This window comes from Rhodnius prolixus, unplaced genomic scaffold (genome assembly GCF_049639745.1).
Source record: "Rhodnius prolixus isolate KJV_2025 unplaced genomic scaffold, Rpr scaffold_14, whole genome shotgun sequence".
Lineage (NCBI taxonomy): Eukaryota > Metazoa > Arthropoda > Insecta > Hemiptera > Reduviidae > Rhodnius > Rhodnius prolixus.
The window spans coordinates 3,532,407-3,553,320 of NW_027411594.1; the positions used below are offsets into that span (position 1 = coordinate 3,532,407).

Here is a 20,914-nt window from a genome sequence, read left to right on the forward strand (position 1 = left end):
CCTTTATATCTTCTACATTTATAGATCTGTGCACAAAATTACTATAGTTTATAATTGAGAAAAACCAAGTGTATAAGAGAGCAAAATTCCATACCAATACGTGGTTCACAGTGAGAGATATAGAACGGCCATAATTTTACAGAATTTCATGACCCAAAAAATTTTCAACCCTTTATATCTTCTACATTTATAGATCTGTGCACAAAATTACTATAGTTTATAATTGAGAAAAACCAAGTGTATAAGAGAGCAAAATTCCATACCAATACGTGGGTCTCAGTGAGAGATATAGAACGGCCATAATTTTACAGAATTTCATGACCCAAAAAATTTTCAACCCTTTATATCTTCTACATTTATAGATCTGTGCACAAAATAACTATAGTTTATAATTTAGAAAAACCAAGTGTATAAGAGAACAAAATTCCATACCAATACGTGGTTCACAGTGAGAAATATAGAATGGCCATAATTTTACAGAATTTCATGACCCAAAAAATTTTCAACCCTTTATATCTTCTACATTTATAGATCTGTGCACAAAATAACTATAGTTTATAATTGAGAAAAACAAAGTGTACAAGAGAACAAAATTCCATACCAATACGTGGTTCACTGTGGGAGGTATAGAACGGCCATAATTTTACAGAATTTCATGACCCAAAAAATTTTCAACCCTTTATATCTTCTACATTTATAGATCTGTGCACAAAATAACTATAGTTTATAATTGAGAAAAACAAAGTGCATAAGAGAACAAAATTCCATACCAATACGTGGTTCACAGTGAGAGATATAGAACGGCCATAATTTTACAGAATTTCATGACCCAAAAAATTTTCAACCCTTTATATCTTCTACATTTATAGATCTGTGCACAAAATAACTATTGTTTATAATTGAGAAAAACAAAGTGTACAAGATAACGAAATTCCATACCAATACGTGGTTCACCGTGGGAGATATAGAACGGCCATAATTTTACAGAATTTCATGACCCAAAAAATTTTCAACCCTTTATATCTTCTACATTTATAGATCTGTGCACAAAATAACTATAGTTTATAATTGAGAAAAAAAAAGTGTATAAGAGAACAAACTTCCATACCAATACGTGGTTCACAGTGAGAGATATAGAACAACCATAATTTTACTGAATTTCATGACCCAAAAAATTTTCAACCCTTTATATCTTCTACATTTATAGATCTGTGCACAAAATAACTATAGTTTATAATTGAGAAAAACGAAGTGTATAAGAGAACAAAATTCCATACCAATACGAGGTTCACAGTGAGAGATATAGAACGGCCATAATTTTACAGAATTTCATGACCCAAAAAATTTTCAACCCTTTATATCTTCTACATTTATAGATCTGTGCACAAAATTACTATAGTTTATAATTGAGAAAAACCAAGTGTATAAGAGAGCAAAATTCCATACCAATACGTGGTTCACAGTGAGAGATATAGAACGGCCATAATTTTACAGAATTTCATGACCCAAAAAATTTTCAACCCTTTATATCTTCTACATTTATAGATCTGTGCACAAAATTACTATAGTTTATAATTGAGAAAAACCAAGTGTATAAGAGAGCAAAATTCCATACCAATACGTGGTTCACAGTGAGAGATATAGAACGGCCATAATTTTACAGAATTTCATGACCCAAAAAATTTTCAACCCTTTATATCTTCTACATTTATAGATCTGTGCACAAAATTACTATAGTTTATAATTGAGAAAAACAAAGTGTATAAGAGAGCAAAATTCCATACCAATACGTGGTTCACAGTGAGAGATATAGAACGGCCATAATTTTACAGAATTTCATGACCCAAAAAATTTTCAACCCTTTATATCATCTACATTTATAGATCTGTGCACAAAATAACTATAGTTTATAATTGAGAAGAACAAAATTCCATATCAATACGTGGTTCACAGTGGGAGATATAGAACGGCCATAATTTTACAGAATTTCATGACCCAAAAAATTTTCAACCCTTTATATCTTCTACATTTATAGATCTGTGCACAAAATAACTATAGTTTATAATTGAGAAAAACAAAGTGTATAAGAGAACAAAATTCTAGAAATTGGGCCTAGTTACCAATATTATTTTGTGCTTATTCTTTTCAATTATTTTTAATTTCAATCATATATTCAGTGTAAAATTTCAGTTCAAAAGTTATTTTAGTTATTTTTATTTTAAGTTTATTTCAGGCAAAATTTTTTCGTTTTATATAACATTTCTTTTTGAATTTAATTTACTGTTTGTATATATATATAAATTAAATTAAAATGTTGAATTATATGCTTGTGTGTAATTTGAATTGGTAATAAAGGCTATTATTATTATTATTATTATTATTATTATAAGAGAACAAAATTCCATACCAATACGTGGATCACGGTGAGAGATATAGAACTGCCATAATTTTTTAGAATTTCATGACCCAAAAAATTTTCAACCCTTTATATCTTCTACATTTATAGATCTGTGCACAAAATTACTATAGTTTATAATTGAGAAAAACAAAGTGTATAAGAGAACATAATTCCATACCAATACGTGGTTCACAGTGAGAGATATAGAACGGCCATAATTTTACAGAATTCCATGACCCAAAAAATTTTAAACTTTTTATATCTTCTACATTTATAGATCTGTGCACAAAATAACTATAGTTTATAATTGAGAAAAACAAAGTGTATAAGAGAACAAAATTCCATACCTATACGTGGTTCACAGTGAGAGATATAGAACTGCCATAATTTTACAGAATTTCATGACCCAAAAAATTTTCAACCCTTTATATCTTCTACATTTATAGATCTGTACACAAAATTACTATAGTTTATAATTGAGAAAAACAAAGTGTATAAGAGAGCAAAATTCCATACCAATACGTGGTTTACAGTGAGAGATATAGAACGGCCATAATTTTACAGAATTTCATGACCCAAAAAATTTTCAACCCTTTATGTCAGTGGTTCTTAACCTTTTCAAACACGAGGAACACAATTATATGTATATATTTTTCTCGCGGAACACTAACATTAAATAATTTGAAATTCGGTATTTAGCAAGAACTTAAAATTAAATTCAAATTAAATAAAAAGGAACAATTTTTTGTTTTCGTATCTTTCCTAAGTTTCTAAATTTCAATACATTTAAAATTGAAATTTCGCGGAACACTTGGACCATATTCGCGGAACACCAGTGTTCCAAGGAACACTGGTTAAGAACCACTGATCTAATCTATTACTGTATACTTTATTATTTACTTTAGATAATACAACATAATATCTTAACTGAGAAAGCATGGTGTAAGCTGAAAACATGTAAGTACTTACTGTTGCTCTAGGAGTTAAATTGTGTTACACTGAATAAAATGTCATCAACCCAGCCATTTGTTTGAATTGAACTAGTTCAGAATTACCATTAGAATGTCAAAGAATGCTGAGAACAAAATTAAAAATTATATAAACTATTATTTATACAATTGTTTACATTGTAATTTACAAATATTTAGAAAAAAAAATCAATTTTCAATGTTAGAATTTAAAACTACTGGTGCGAACCTTGCAAAATCTAAGGTCCATAATTCTAGGACGTTATTAAACTTTACATTATTAGTTTAAATTTCATGGAGATTACTCTCCCCTTTAAATGAGAGAAATATGAATATTTACGTGCAAGTTCATAATTCCCAAATACATAATCGTAATTAGCAATTTACTTTTACAGTAATAAAGACGGTCAAACACTATTAACATGTTACGAACTAAATCTACTTACTTATAACCGTTGGAACATTTTTATTGAACCAAATAATGAAGACTAAAATCAACTTTTTAAAAATACATTCGTACACTTAAAATGCATGTACTATCAACTGTCTTGGAAACATGTCATTTTCATAAACACTTCTGATCAACTCGTAATTAAAAGTAAAAGTATACACATAAAATGTTGCTTACCTGCAAGAAGAAAAACAAGTTTTTTAATCTCCTAGGAAGTTATCGCTTAATGCATAGATAATACAATCAGTTTTCCAAGGTCATAACAAAACAGCATTTACAACGAAATAATTTAGATGCTCCAGATTACCATACAATACCCAGAAATAAATTTAGTTTAGTCGATGCACTAATGAGCTACACTAACGAATTCTGATGTGAGCATTCACGAATTTCTTCGTCACAACATAGGCATTGAAATTTTCTTTAAATAACTTTTCCTTAAACATAATAATCAAGTAATTCTTCAATATTACTCATGTTAAACATTATAAAATGAAAGTGAAGTGTAAGAGCTTCTTCAAAACAATAAAATAAAATCGGGCAAAAAGGATTTCGCTAGATGGAGGATAAAAGATTTTGAGGTCAATATGAATGATAAGATCAATGCGAACCGAAGAGCATTTACTATTTTCCCTATGATTTTTTATTGGAGAAACTCGATTCGTTGACAATTGGAAAGGTAGTAAGTACCTCACGATTTCTGTCAATGTAGAGATTGCTCCATACCAGCTGCTTTAGCAGTATTTTAATAATTACAGAGAGTTTTTGGTTTGTATCAATTTTTGAAGAGAAATATTTCAATACTTGCTCTAGATCATAATAATATAAAGAAAGTACGTTGTTTATAGGAAATCGTAAATGCTGTTCAAGAGAAAATACGAAAAATCAGATTCAGTAAATTTGTTGTTAGATTGACAGATTTTCGCCAAAAGAAGCCAATAAACTAAATATCAAAACTTGAATTTTTGATTTTCATCACACACGAAACTTGACGATTCGTAAAAACATTTATCGAAAACAAATACATATATCCGTTGAAAACTGAATAACATTCTACTTGATCGTAATACCTTGTAATTATTATGGGTAAGAAAAAGTAATGGAATTGTAATGAGTGCTTGGTGGATATTAAAGTAAAAGTGAAAAATTAAAAGGTAAGTGACAAAGATAAGCAAAATACCTCATAAGCCGGTACAAAAGGAAAGGTCTTGTTCACACACTTGCTCCAGCATGGACTTCTCATTCTACTCCTGCTTGTAGGCACTACTACCCTCTTCATTCTTGTTAAGAAATAGTCAAAACCATTACCAGCGAAATACTACAGAGCTAGTAACTTCTTATCAGTCCTATCTACGAAGCCAATTAATTTTCATCTAAATTGCCGAAATCACCATCATGTATAAATACCAAAGTTTCGATATATTTCACACCTTTTTCAAAAACTAAAGTTTATGATATATACACATTATATTACACTGGCTATATTATACTAAGTACAACAATAACAAAAACTTGAAACGATTCTCCCAAAATACATGAACACCCACATAATACCTACATACGTTACTTAATAAGGTTCTTTTTAATTAAATCTGTATCTATTGATTTAATGACCCCACAGTTATTCTGTTAATGTAATATAAGTAGTCAATTTCATGTATAGGTCTAACTCGTTCTACAAGCGAATTAAGCTTATCGTACTCATCTTCCTTGCCTTAGAATCTTGACTTGTGGTTTTCGTTACTTCACTTCGATACAGAACTAACACTTCTCGAACCATACTTTTTATAGGTCAGTCTTCGTAAAGGCTTAAGAATTTATTAGTTTTAAGAAAATGAGATTACGTCCACAGTGCTTAATAAAATATTTGTAATTTTGTCCTTAGTTGGACGTATTTTTATACCCCTTACCTGTTCACTCTTTCAACCACCTCAGAGGTAGAATTACCAGTTTAGGGTAAACACTTCGGCTTCACTGCTCTCACCAGGCCGCACTATACTTACTAACTGAGCAGACTAAGGGAGGTTACGTGGTGTTATCCAAAATATTAACGAATTGTCAAACATTTGTAAAAATTATGAATTAAAATAATTGAAATCTATTACATGTTAAGCGGAAATATTTTTTTTATTTTTTAATTCTATGCAAGTAATATTTTAGAACTGATAAGTTGTAAATGTATTTTATACAAGGGAGGCGCGAGAATTTAAGTTTAAAACACGGACATTGTTGCATTTTCACTGTTTTAATTATTGTTAAAAAAAATATGGATGAATATGTCAGTCAAATCATTATCAGCAGTTAATACTAAGGGCAATGCTAGACTGTATACGCTAGGCCAATCTATTTCGAGATACAAAAAAGAAAAACCAATGGAAAAAGATGATCTTTTCATCTAACTTTACAGGAATGATGCTGCTCCTGGATTTAATAGTTAACACTAATGCCAATGCTAGATTGTACTAGTTAGGTCGATCTATTTTAAAACACAAGATATAAAAACCATTGGAAATAGGAGAAATTGTTTCCTAATTTCTCTGGAAGACTGTTGTATCAGTATTTGATGGTTAATATTAAGGCTAATGCCAAATGGTACATACTTGCTGGGTAGATATCTTTTGAAAAACCAGAAAAACAAAATAGTGGAGAACGTGAACCTTACTCAAAATTTCACTCGAATTCTGCTGTTTCAGTATTTGATGATTAATATTAAGGGAAAGCTAGATTGTAAATATAACGTCAGTCTATTATAAAAAAAATAGAAGTAAAAACCATTAGAAACCCAACTGTAGAGGAATGTTGCTGCTCCCGTGTTTATTAGTAAATATTAAGGCTAATGCTAGAATGTTCATATTGTGCTGATCTTTTTTGAAAAACAAGAAGTAAAAACAGTTGGAAAAGATGGAATATTTCTCCTAATTTCACTAGTATACTTACGTTTCCGTATTTGACAGTTAATTTTAAGATCAAGTAGATTATATAAGCTAGGTCAATCAATTTTGAGAAACAAGAAAGAAAAACCATTGGAAAAAGTGGATCAGTAAGTCTTCTTGGGGAAGAGAAATCTAATCGTTAAAATAGTGATTGCTCTGCTATCTAGGAGTAACAGTACAAACTGCAGTTCATTTGTTTATTAACTCCATTGGTTTTATTAATGATTATGTAGCTCGAGCTTTTTTAAATTAGGAAATATTACAGTTAGATGGCATTAAGTATGTGTCAATTATTGGTACCGGAAGTAAGCCAAAGTAAATAGTTTCATGCTGGGAAAAAGGCATAAAATGTTTCTTGCTTGTCGAGTTTGCAATAGTACTATTAGACTATATAGGTAAGTGATTTTCGCGGTGGAGGGAGGGTGGGGCAATTATATTTAATTATATTAACTAGGCAGAAGTTATATTAAAACTGTCCGGTAGGACAGTTGTATAAGGGTTGATCGTCAAAAAGTGCACGAAAAAGCGTAACGTTAAAAAACACCTAACTTTGACAATTTTTTTCTCTTTTTCTATAAAAGATAAAATTCCCAAATTTTCTTTAAAATATAGGGCAAATCCTCCTTTATAACTGTAATTTTTTTGCAACCCCCCAGACCTAATAGATTTCGAGAAAAAAGTTGCCGAAAATGAGCAAAAACGGCATTTTCAGAAATTGTTGTTGTTCTTCTTCTTCTTGTTGTTGTTGTTGTTGTTGTTGTTCTTCTTCTTCTTGTTGTTACCTTTTTTGTAAACTACGTAGCGCCTAAACGCGAGAACCGATTTTCATGAATGAGGTGACATTCGATTCGGAATTTTATGTAGATGTGCCTTTTGGGGGTCTCGACGCTGTACACCGAATGGGAGAGGAGTTAGCCCCCTTTATGTAAGGCCCCCTTCAAAATTATTATTACTAATTACTCTGTAAATCTTAGCCCGATTTTGATAAAATTTGGTAGGATGATAGAGTTAGGGCTCCCCTACGTAACATTAAAGCGGCGATCTGCTCTTACACTAGTTAAGGGGAAGTATAGCAATCGTTTCAAATTATCGACAAGTGAACTGATTTTCATGAATGAAGTGTCATTCGAATCGAAATTTTGTACAGATTTGCACTTTAAAAGTCTCGTCGCTATGCCTCATATGGAGGGGAGTTTGCCCCACTCAAGTAAGGCCGTTTCTAAAACTATTATTACCAATATTTCTATAACGCTTTGTCCGATTTTGATAAAATTTAGCACGAAGAAGTGATTAAAGCTCCTCTATATGGCTGTGAAGTGCCATCATGCTCTTACACCTACTAAGAGGAAGTACTGCAATCGTTAAAATTATCAATGGGTGAACCTATTTACATTAATGAATTGTCGTTCGATTCAAAATCTTTGCCTCTTTGCCTTTTAGGGAGAAGTACTGTAATCGCCCGTTTAAATTTGCTTTTTACGTACAAATACCTTCCTATTTTATATAAAAAGGCTTTCTCAAAAAAATTGTTATTGAGGATGGTTTGGGGACCGCAACTATAATCATTCTTTAAAAAGATCTCTCCAGTGGTAGTTACGGTTCCTACTTAACACCTTATCAGGTTATAATGATAGAATTGCTTATTCCAAATTTAAAAAAAAACAGTAAAGCAGATATGTAACTTAGCAAAATAGACAAAAATGAAAATCTATCCAAAAGGTACAAAAATCTCCTTAACAAAAACTTACAGTTTAAAAAGTTAAGTATAAGGGTTGATTAAACGCCAAAAGGTACACAAATCAGCAAGTACCCAACATTTCATTCAAGCTTAGTTGATATAATTTAAGTAATTTTGCTGCATTAACTTTTCCTTCACATTTTTTAGAATTTATTAGATGTCACAGACCCTTATGCTGGCCATTTTCATCTACAAAATATTTGTTCAAGTAGCATTGTAGATTGACTTTAATATCTATTAATCTATAATAATCAAACTATTAATTACAGGTTAAAAAGAAAACGTTATAAAAAATAAAAAAAATTACGAGGCTACAAAATTTAAAAACTTTTTTAAAAAAATGCTTACACCAACATACATCAATGATTTCGATTATTTTATTTTTAATAAAAATCGTCTGTTTAAGTTTATTCTTCGATTAAAGTAATTGTTATTTTATGTAGTAGTCTAACGTTTATAATAGGTAATAATTATCTGGCTTTATCGCAAATAATATAGTTTTCTTCAATCACACTCTCAATGTAGCTGTTCTTCTCACAATGTTATATATATGTTATGTAATATAAAATAAATAAGATATGCATATTTTTAGGACAGCTAATTATTCCAGTATTTTACTGTAAGTAAAATTAAATTACAATTGAGAAATGAATAATTGTTGTTGAATAATCTACTTGTTATTAACTGTGTGTTATTTGTGCTCACGAATATTTCGGTAAGACGAATTCAAGTCTGAAATATTGTTTTAAATCCTCCGTGATTCAAATTTAAACAGTAGCCGACTCTAACTTTGTCTTTTTCTACTTTAACATGCATGTATAAGATGTGACAACTTCAGAATAAAGGGCATATTAAAGATAAATCAGAAGAATAATTTGGAATAGAGTTAAAATAAAGTACCTATTTAAAAACGAAGATATAATATACATTTTATCATAATTATAACCAAATAATATTATGAACGAACTGGCCAGCATCTGTGGCATCTAATAAATTCTAAAAAATGTGAAGGAAAAGTTAATGCAGCAAAATTACTTAAATTATATCAACTAAGCTTGAATGAAATGTTGGGTACTTGCTGATTTGTGTACCTTTTGGCGTTTAATCAACCCTTATACTTAACTTTTTAAACTGTAAGTTTTTGTTAAGGAGTATTCACTAGGCTGACATCCGTATTTCATATTTTATTATGTTTTGGAATAATTCTTATTTTTGACTAGACAGATATACATATTTTTTTATTTGATGGTTTTATATATCTTATAGAAGAACATTCATGTATGTTTCTGATAGTGATTTTTAGACTAGACTGACATATCCTACCGTTTTCATTTTTCATTCGAATATTTTTTATTACAGTTCTTATTTTAGACTAGACAGACATACCTTTTTCATATTTGATGATGTGAGACTACAGGAGATATGTTTAAGGTGACGAGCGACAGAACGATCCTCGCCCTTCAAACACTCAAGTCGTACTAAAGAGAAATCTTGACAGTTATACAGTTTCAGTGCTACCTGCTGGCAAATCTGTAAACTAAAATGTGTTTCCCAAAAATTTCCTAGGATAGATGATTTACGTCTATTTCACTTGGGCTTCTATTGATGAACAGTTTTGCAGGCAGTACTTCAGCACCAGTGGTATTTAATCTGAAAATCAACATTATGTAAAATCAACAATATTTATGTACTTAAAATAATTAGTTTTTACTGGGTTTAGCTTGAATTAAGAACCTAGAAAAAAAAATTATAATAATTATGTATTCATAAAAATTAAATACATGTGACTGTAATAAAACTAAAGCATTAATATGAAAGTTTAAATCCTTTTTTAAAGAACCTATACTTTCTTTCAAAGAAAATGAAATATGTATGTTTTCATAAAACAGATTGGTTATTTATCAAAAAGATTACTCTAATTGAACATTACAACAACAAACAAGCTACTAATATTCTAATTTTTTTTTATACAGAATAGAAATATGTAGTTCTGTGATTGGAAAATATAACAGAATTTCAATCAAATCAGAACCTTCTTTCAAAAAAATTAAAACTTTTTTTCAGCTACAAAGATAAAAATTTATATGAAAAAAGTTTTAGTTTATGTGGTATTACTCTGTACTTAGTAAATAATAGATAAGAATACTTGAAGTACAGTTCCACAGTTAGAGAATCTAGTTTAGTTTATTATCAAAATAGAATAGATGCAAATTACCTCATTAATAAGGTCGTACGTGCTGGAAGTATAGAAGTATCCTTCAAAATGGGTTATAAACACGCCCCATCTGCCTATTTGAGATACTTGACTTAATTGCTGCAAAAAGTTCAGTTTTGAAGAAGTAAAAATACGAATCAAATTATATAATTAAATATTTTCAATGTACAATCATTACAACACTTATGTTTATGACTTAATAAATCACTTCAGTAAACCAATTTGATCACTAAAACCCCCTCAGATAATAGAGAATCATTAAAAGTGTAAGCACATGCACTTTTTTTTTTTTAAAAAAAAAAAACGTAAATCTAAGTTCATGTACCTTCTGGATAGTTTTAATTTAGGCAAATCATTGCACTTACTAGGTAACAAATCTATTGCTATATACTTTATTATTTATCTTTAGATAATACGACATAATATCTTAACTGAGAAACATGCTGAAAGCTGAAAACAGGTAACTGCTGCTGTAGGAGTTAAAATGTGCTACATTGGATAAAATGTCATCACCCAGCCATCTATTTGAATTGAACTAGTTCAGAATTACCACATTCTAATGGTTCTAGGTCGTTATTAAACTTTACATTATTAATTTAAATTTCATGGGGATTACTCTCCCCTTAAAATGAGAATAATGTGAATATTTACGTGGAAGTTCATAATTCCCAATTACATAATTGAAATTTACAATTTACTTTTGCAGTAATAAAGACGACCAAAAATTATTAACATGTTACGAACTAAATCTCCCTACTTATGACCGTTGAAACATTTTTATGAAACAAAATAATGAAGACTAAAATAAACTTTTTAAAATTACATGCCTACACTTAAAATGCATCTATGTATTAACATCTGTCTTGGAAACATGTCAATTTCATAAACACTTCTGATCACATCAACTTGTAATTAAAAATAAAAGTATACACAAAAATGTTGCTTACCTGCAAGAAGTCCTTAATGCAGTAATGAAATTAAGTTTTTTAATTTCATAGGAAGTTATCGCTTAATGCAAATATATAATACAATCAGATTTCTAAGGTATGTAATGTTCTCACTGACTTAGTTACAGCAGCATAAACTTAAAATTATCAATCATAAATAAAAAAACATCAAATTATGTGGTAAACAGTGAATTTTAAACATGGATTTTTTTTTAGAGGGAACCTTCTTTTTAAAATACTGACGATATAAAATGTTTATCTACATGGGTGAAGAACATTTAATAAATAAAGAAATTATTACTGTTGCAACATGTTATAGAGATTTGGACAAAACCGCATGGTCTATTAACTTCAGTGCCTTACCGGACAGTTATTTCGTTTAGAGGTCATTTAATGTTTATTATAATAGTCAAAGTACATGTTCATGCTACCTAGCGGTAACCACTGGAACTAGTTCCTTTGTAATTACATCTTTCTAGTTTAAGCTATTGCCGCTAGATAGCATTGGCATGACCACCAAGGACTTCAATTTCTGATTTATTATTTGATTTAAATAGAGCAAATACCAAAATAATTCCACTCTCTTCACAAGCTATTTATAATAGAACCAACCAATCTTATAAACCATTTTAATAATTATGGGACAATAATATTGGCACAACAAGCGAGGAAAATTCTTATTAAATATCCATAAGATGTATTGATATTTCACCAATTATAAGTAACGTAACCAAAATTTCCATAAGTAAATCAATAAAAACTAACGATTTTTTATAAGAAATTGAAGATGTGGAGTAAAAGGTTGTCAACAAATCTGTCGTTGTTCTTCAGCCATGCTAATCCATTGTATCCATCAATCAACAGTTAGACTTCAAGCTTCTGCAATTACTTTATGCTATGTGAAAATACATTGAAGGTGATAATAGATTGGCTCAAAGGCGACTTCGTACTTAAATGTACTGCTGTCAAACTTTTATCGGATGACAATATCAATTACTACTTACTCTTTACTATTATTTTTGTCTTACCAAGACTTCGCAATACTTTCTAGAACAATTGACTCAACCTATCTTTTAGATTATTCAATATAGCGTTTTACAATTATTTATTTTTTAAATGGGTCTAATATTGAATCAAATCCTGCTGTAAAATAAGCAAAGAAGAATTCCCTGACTAAATTTAGTTTTTTTCAGCTCTTGAAGCATTGCTCTTATTGAAGACTAGAATAACTGCAAACGGATTACTGAGACAAAACAGCATTTTCAACGAAATAATAAAGATGCTCCAGTTTACAATACAATATCTAGAGATTAATTTAGTTTAGTGGATGCACTATTAATAAGAATACACCAACGAATTCTGGTGGGAGCATTCACAAATTTCTCTCGTCACAATTCACGTATTTATTAAATTTTCTGTAAATACACTAGTTTTACTAAAATATAATATGAATTAATTCTTTCTAATGTTCTAGAGATTAAAATCTACAAAGCTATATCCATTGAAATCTAAACAATACAAAGGTTTGAAATTTGAAAGAACTTGAAAACCGTCAAAATTCAACCTTCTATATCTCATTAACCATTATCACTAAAACAATGAAATATATACTAATTATAGAGCTAACTTTTCTCTACAATTCAGTAAAGAATTCATTTAAATCTAAAGAATACGAAGAGAGTATAAAGGCAAGAAATTTTAACGAATTTGAAAACCACCAAAATTTAACCTTCTTTATTAACCCTTGTACTCTTATCTGGAGAGATCTTTTTAAAGAATGCTTCTAGTTACGGTCCTCAAAGAATCCCCAAAAACGATATTTTGAAAAAACGTAAATAGCTAAATTAAACTGCGATTACAATACTTCTGCTTAAGAGAATCTATTACACTTGGGTTGTTGCAAATAATTTACATTTATAAAGAAGGATTTGCCCTGAATTATAAAGCAATTTTGGGAATTTTATCTTAATAGAATATGAGAAAAAAAAATTGTAAAACTTATGTGTTTTTCAACGTTACTCTTTTTCGTGCACTTTTTGACGATCAACCCTTATACAACTGTCCTGCCGGACAGTATTAATGTAAAGGATAGGAAATTATCCGGCAATAGAACGTTAAAGCGGAGCTTATCTAATTTTTAAGTAGCCCTTAATCGAACTTCTACATTTCCGTTGTAGATCAACTGAAGTACGCTGTAGCTGTTTGGAATGTTTAAAGAAAAACGTTTGAGCTTTGTTTGAAAAAAAAGATAAACCTATTTAGTAAAATATACAACCGGTAAACACCATTTTGATCGCTAAGTTCAAGTTGGGTAACCTGTCAGAATCAAATCGTAAAATAAGGTCTAGTTTCTGCCAATGTTTACATTTTTGAGATAATTTGTTGACGTCCTCATCGATTCATGCAAATTTTTCGGGTTACAGATTTTATAAAAATTTTCGGGGATGATTTTGACAAACTGCCTAAACGCAGCTGAATCCCCTGCTTCTGGAGGGATCTTAAATGGTTGTAGGTATCAACTCCTCAGTTCATCACAAACCATTGGACTGTTTACAGATCCAATGGCTGCAAATGCTAAAATTTGAGTTATTTCGGTACTGGTTCTGTTAGCCTGCTCATAAGAGCAGTTTACCGGGGGGCACCACGAGGAGGTAGAGCTCAGGTTTCTGCCCCCCGAAAAATAAACCATTCTTGCCAAACCGTATTCCAGCCAGTTTTGACCCTGTATAGTGCAGGGTAGCAGATGCCAACATTGTGACATGCATTGTCTGCGAAGGGTCAGGGCAAAAACCAGCGATTGTGACTAAATGTCTGCTACAATATTAACTCATGGAATTGTAATTCAATATGCATGACAAAAAATTCCAAACTAAGTATCGCATCGACAATTGCACTGAGTTTTGTCTATGAACTCCCAAATATCTCTCTAATACCCACTAATCCATAATCATTGTACACTTCATTAGGAGACATACAGGAAGTGACAAATCATTGAAATGTGAAACAATTATCCCTATATAACTCGCAGTTTGAGAGCAATATTTAACTAACAGGGATGTAAATCTGCAGCCTTCAATTTGGGCATTAATAAAGCTTTCTTTATGTAATATGAAAATATGAACTTTCACAATAAAATCAAGCTATACAGAAACCATAAGAGTAAAAACATTATATAAACTCGATTTCCAAACCTGAAAACATTATTAAATTATGTACACTTCAAGAAAAAACAAGAATTACTTATTGCTAATTTCTGGAGCAGCTAGTCTTGCGAGTGTGCGCCTGGAGGATTTCAGTTTGAATATGTAGAAATTTCTGCAGACTGAGTAAAAGGGCCAATCTAACATAAAATATTAAGTGTGATCTTTTTTTTTTACATTTAAAGACTAAAATCAATAATCACAATCAGACTAAAGCATCTACCAATTCTTTTTTTTAAAAAAACTTAACAGCATTTTTCCCTATATGCCTTTTTATGCCGGGTCTATAAGATCACGAGCTCACGCGGTATACGGAACGGAAGATCGTAGAACGGCATAAACGATTTTGTTACAGGCAACAATTACGCATTTGCAATATACGATCGACGCGCTTGCGTTTGATATATAAAAAAAAGGACGGTAATCGTATTCGAAATTATTTGAAGCGTCACGACGATATCGAAACCGACAGTAACTATTCTAACGTTAGGGAACCGCCGTTTTCCCTGAAGACCCAGTTTTAGAGAGACTTCTTTTTTTCATTCTCTTTTATATTCAATATTATACAAAGTTCTCAGACTAATTAGGAGTTATAAAACGGTAATAAGATCATGGTAAGTTAAAAAAAGACTTCGCCTTTGTAAACTTATCATTACTTTTAACGCTTCATTCTTAACCCACCTTTGAGAGAAACCTAAGTTAAACAAAAGATTTCTTAATTTAGAAACCCAGTTTATTTCATTTCTTAGAGTCTGCATAGATCCAATTTTTCATTTTTACACAGCATTGGAGCAAGATGATTCATCTCTCACCATATTTTTCAATAAAGCTTGTAAAATTTATGTAGTATCCCACCCGCTACCATAATAACAAAAGCAAGCGAATAAATACAGATCTATTTATCTATCAGTAGGGAGCACAGTATTCAAAAAAAAAAATTAAATTAAGAAAAGTGACTATAACTTCTCGTAGATACAAGTTATCCGATTATCAGATAATTTTTTGAGAACGCTTACAGCAAGTAAAAAGCACTGATATTTTCAATTATATTTTACCCACACCACCAATATGGATCACTTTGTACTAGACAGGATTCTAAATCTTCCATTAAATCAACAAATACGATTCCAAATAGAATTTCTTTAGGCCTCGAATCGAATCAAAGGTGATAAATAATTATTTTTCTAAACTCCTTACAACAAACAACTTCTATTTCTGTCTTTTAGCTAATAATCCAACTTCCATTTTTTTTAACTTCTAACAAAATTGAAGTCCCTGTAACGAGGTGACTCAGGTTGGCTGCAGTCCAACTTCTGCAGTTACCTCATTACAAGTCGGTTTTTTTGTTAGCAGCTTTAAAAAATGCTATTGGAATTTCGTAGCGTAGACTATGAAATGAGGTAGATAGTTGTTGCGGTGTAGTTTAAGAAAAATGTATTTGCAACCTTTTTAGGCAATACGTTAGCAACATATAATACACATAAAAAATTATATATATATGTGGTCGCCACAGTTATGCTTATTTAATTCAATTAAACACCGAAAAGAAAAATGGAATCATGTTTTCGAATCAATGGAAGAGATTTGGAATCCTCAGCCTGACAATGTTTATTTGTTGGAGAGTGTAAATTAGATAACATTTCTGAAATTATCTGAGCACTTTTCTGTAGCCAGTGATCTACAAAAACGACCTAGTTATTCGTTACAACCGGAGGGCTACAAGGAGTTATAGTCACACCGTTAACATCTGTTTTTTTTTATCTTACAATTCTGGAATATTGTATTGTATTTCTGCAGGGAACTAAACTTATTAACGTCCTAAAATTATGTTCTTATATTTATCGGAAGTTATCTGATTAAATTACTACTAATAATTAACTTCGATATTAAGAAATAGATCTTAATTTACTCGTAAGTTATTTATTACGTGTAGAAAGCGATGGATATAAAGTTCTAAAGTCGAATGATGAGAGATGGAATCATACTTGCTTAATTGAGCTGTTTAAAAAAAAGTCGGAGCTCTAGCTGGCTCGATATCATAGAACTGGGTTTGTAATTGAGTGAACCTTTTACATACCTTGGTTCCTGCTCAACACTGTGAGGTAAGAAACGGCTAAAGTACCGTTCTATTATTTGCCATAAGTCAATGAACCTTTATTAGATTGAAAAATGAAAAATGAAATTAAAGACTTCTTCCTCCAATTTAAGATGACAAATAGAAAAAAAAATGCTGTAGAGTTTTATATTTAAAAGAAGAGATTTATCTTTTACTCTGAAAGCAATTATAAGTTTATAAGTTTGGCTTAATGCTGAAAAAGATCACATCCTACATTTTATGTAGGGTAAGGCCTACTCTGAACTTAGAAATTTAAACACATTCACTAACAACTAGCCATACAAAACAAACTATCTAATCCAGATATTTACAACGGTCCCAACTAACAAGTTGGACGTTTTTGTTTTTTTACATATTGTGTAAGACTATGAGTGCAAGGTTTGGAGATTTTTTAGTTTTACATATGCTTAACCATTTCGATTCCTATATAACCATTATGGTTTTTGTGAAAGTTCGTTTTATATTCTGCACAAAGGAAACTTTGATAATGCTCAAATTCTAGTATCTACATAGCATTCTTTGTGAGCTAAAAACTGTTCCCCTCCGCATGAGCGTGAGTATTGGAGTAATCAATTACATTTCACAATTTACCACTTATAACAAACTGCACTAAGATTGGCGGTTATTGGGGAAAGAGCACCTTATCTGCAGTTCAAGCAGAATGTTCAGTGCAATCGAGTTGCCATAGTTAATTTTGATTTAAAAAAAAAAACACTTTGAATTACAGATCCTAAAGTAAAGCATTAATTTCGAAGCAAATGCAGAACACATTAAAAGCATTGTTTTGAAGGTGAAGTTCAGAAACTTAGAACATGTTAAACAATCCCAAATTATTAAAGAAAAATGGAGATTTATGCAAAATCATGAAATTTTAAATATCCCTGGCCAGCCAAGAGAGCCTCTCCACAGAAGTAGAAATTAGTTTCGAGGATTATCGATGTCAAAATTAGCGCTGACCTGATGGAAGAAGTAGACGTCAGAATGTTTTAGATCATGTTACTGAAGCTGCTTATGAGATGAGGCTAATTGTAGAACTGTTCTTGAAATATAAAAGAAAGGTTTTTTCTTTGGCAAAATTCTTTTAGAATAAAATAAGAGCCCTAAGATCCTACGCAGAAATGCTTGACAGTGAAGATGGTTGGTGATGGAAATTATGAGTGTGTTTGGTGGTGGCGAAGTACAGTCGCAACTGGAGGTAAAAAAAATGATCGATGTTCTTTCGTGAAAAAGAGATGTAGAGGTTGAGTTGGAAGGCTGCACTAAACCAGGTAAACCTCTGGAAAGAGTGGCCTGGTGAAGGGATGATTGATGACTGAAGAGCCTAGTCCGGAATGTAGAAACAAAATAAGAACTGGTGGTTTGCAATCCGTTTTTGGTTTCGGTCTTTTGAGAACAGGAAATCGTTGAATAGTTAGGACTAGTTGAGTAGAGTCTACAATCTGTTGACTTCTTCTTTGAATGACTTCGGAAGGAAAAGTGGGGACTTCAAATGAATTCCAATATCCACAAAATTGCTTTCGGAAGACACTCTAAACATTTGATCGTTTAATATTTTCATAATTCGCTCAGATATCTTAGATTAACATCATTAGAATAACATATGTTTAGTCCAACAACTTAGTTATGACACCTCAGATGCAGCTGTCTCTTTGAGGATGACGCCTCTAAAGAGCCATAACTAAGTTGTAAGCCTAATTAAAAGTTACAAAAAGCCTAAATCCACCCATAGAATTCAAGTCAGTTTACTTTCTGTTGAACCCAAAAAATTGAGTTCAGTAAATAATTAATCCATACCCACTCCATAACAAAATAAAGAGAAAAACTTTTAAAAAGTATTATTTGATCACAGCTTTGTGATAGCATACTTCATTAATACCAAAGCCTGCAGCTCGATTCTAATTCCGAACTAAAAATTGAATAAATAAAACCTAAACTCTACATACTTCGAATTGAGCATTGAAGTTGCTGGCTAATGTAGTTAATTCGCAATTTAAAAAGAAACATCATTAAATAACATTACATTAATAATTACCTATTATTCCATTTTTTGTGAATATTTGATTTTTATTAAAGTGATCTTTAAAAAATTGAAGTGAACTTAACGCAATTTAAACTAGATCGTAATTAGATCTAAATTGTCATTTTCTTTGGTCCTGATGTTGCTTTATACATTATCGGAATGATGTCTTGCTAGGGCACTACATATTTCCTCATCAAATACGTCATTGTTTCTGAGGAATTCTTCCTCTTGATACCAACAAAAATATACTTGTTTCAAACCAACTACACCACAGTTTAGTACAATAATCATTATACAACACTTTTTGATTATTCAAATACCATCGATTGTTTAAGTGTAAAGTGATTTTATCCTAGAATGTAGTTATGAGACATGTTACATTGCGTGCTTGTTCATATCTGATATGGTGACAGTATAAGAGTGTTGTTTGTAAAAGCAGCAAGCTCTTTTTTTTCGACTTTAATAAAATAAAATTTTGTAAAGTAATAAAGTTTTATATAACCTTTTGCTTTTGTATTATATTATTAATAACAAAATTTGATGGAATATTTTCAGTTTTAATTAGGAAAATGAATTTCCTTTGCAACTACGATGTTAACTGGCTGAGATCACGAGTAAAACTGGCAAAATGGCTGTTATATACAAAAGGTTCTCCATATGTTTGCGCTGCTATAATAAAAATTTTTCAATCAACTTTTATTAAATTTCATGAAATTATGGCTAAAAAAAACTTTTTCTAAATTTAAGAAATTTTTTAATTCATTAATTTATTAGAACTACTTTATGACGTCACATGCAGTACTTTAGATAATAAAAGAGTTTCAACTAATTATCAATTTTTTTTTTTATTTCTTGCTTTATTTAGACTAGTTTTAGTCTAACTAATTTTTGGAATTGAGTTTTTAAAAGTAATGTAAGTTTTAAAGTCGAAAATAGAAAGCTATTACATACTTCATTTTGCGATTCTTGAAAATTGGCTCGATAGATTTCCTTTAAAATTGAAATTTGGGTTGAGTAATGAACTATCTTTAATATTTAATCAGTGGTTGAACCGTAACAGAAGTTAATGAGAATAGGTCCGTATCATAAGTAGCTGATAGGTGAAGGTGCTGAGTTGGATTTCCACTCAAAAAACATCTTTGAAATTACGATTACGAAATTACGAAAAAATCGTATATCTCAGATAATAGTTTTCAATAAAAATAATAGAATATGGTATATTCAGTCATTGTACAAAGTTTAACGTAAATTGTTATAGTCGTTTTCTTTAAAATCATAAAAACAAAAAAGACAACTTTAGTATCCATCAACAAAAAGAGATCTGGATTGAAATTTTAGTAGGTATTCAATGGTACATCGTTAAAACGTACGTTAGATAGCAAATTAACGCAATTAAGGCAAAACATTCCTAAAAAAATGTTTATAAATTCTTTAACCAGCAGTTCTATGAGTCAGATAAGGGTGAAGGTCCTGAAGTTGAACATCCACTCCAAAAACCTCTTTAAAATGATAACTCAGAAAACAGTTTTCAATAAAAATAATAGAATATGATATGTTCAGTAATTGTACAAAGATTCAAACAAATTGGTGTAGTTAAACGTAGTCGTTTTCGAGAAATCCTAAAACAAACCATGCAACTTTAGTATCCATCAACCAAAAGATTTTAGTAGGAATTTAAAGGTGCATCCTTAAAACGTACGTTAGATAGCAAATTTACGCAATTAAGTAAGATTTTTTTTGTTTAAATTCACAGAAATCTTCAATCAACCAGTTCACCTTCAAAAAATCAATGTCTGGTACGTTCATTTAATTTCTTTTGCTGTATCAATAGACTCTGTTCACCAAAATCAAACTTTTAGTATGAATTTCAAGGATATATTCCAATGAAACGAACAATATATCATTTTCAAGATAGTTTTTGTTAAAAA

At 30.5% G+C, this 20,914-nt stretch overlaps 1 long non-coding RNA gene across 1 annotated transcript; it reads right to left on the reverse strand.

Moving 5' to 3' along the window:
• Window positions 1-9,709: 9,709 nt before the first annotated feature.
• LOC141451679 (uncharacterized) lies at window positions 9,710-11,896 on the reverse strand. The gene is made up of 3 exons (XR_012456997.1): window positions 11,651-11,896; window positions 10,704-10,802; window positions 9,710-10,138 (listed from the first exon to the last, which is right to left on the reverse strand). It is a non-coding gene; the product is annotated as an uncharacterized lncRNA (long non-coding RNA).
• Between the last annotated feature and the right edge of the window lie 9,018 nt (window positions 11,897-20,914).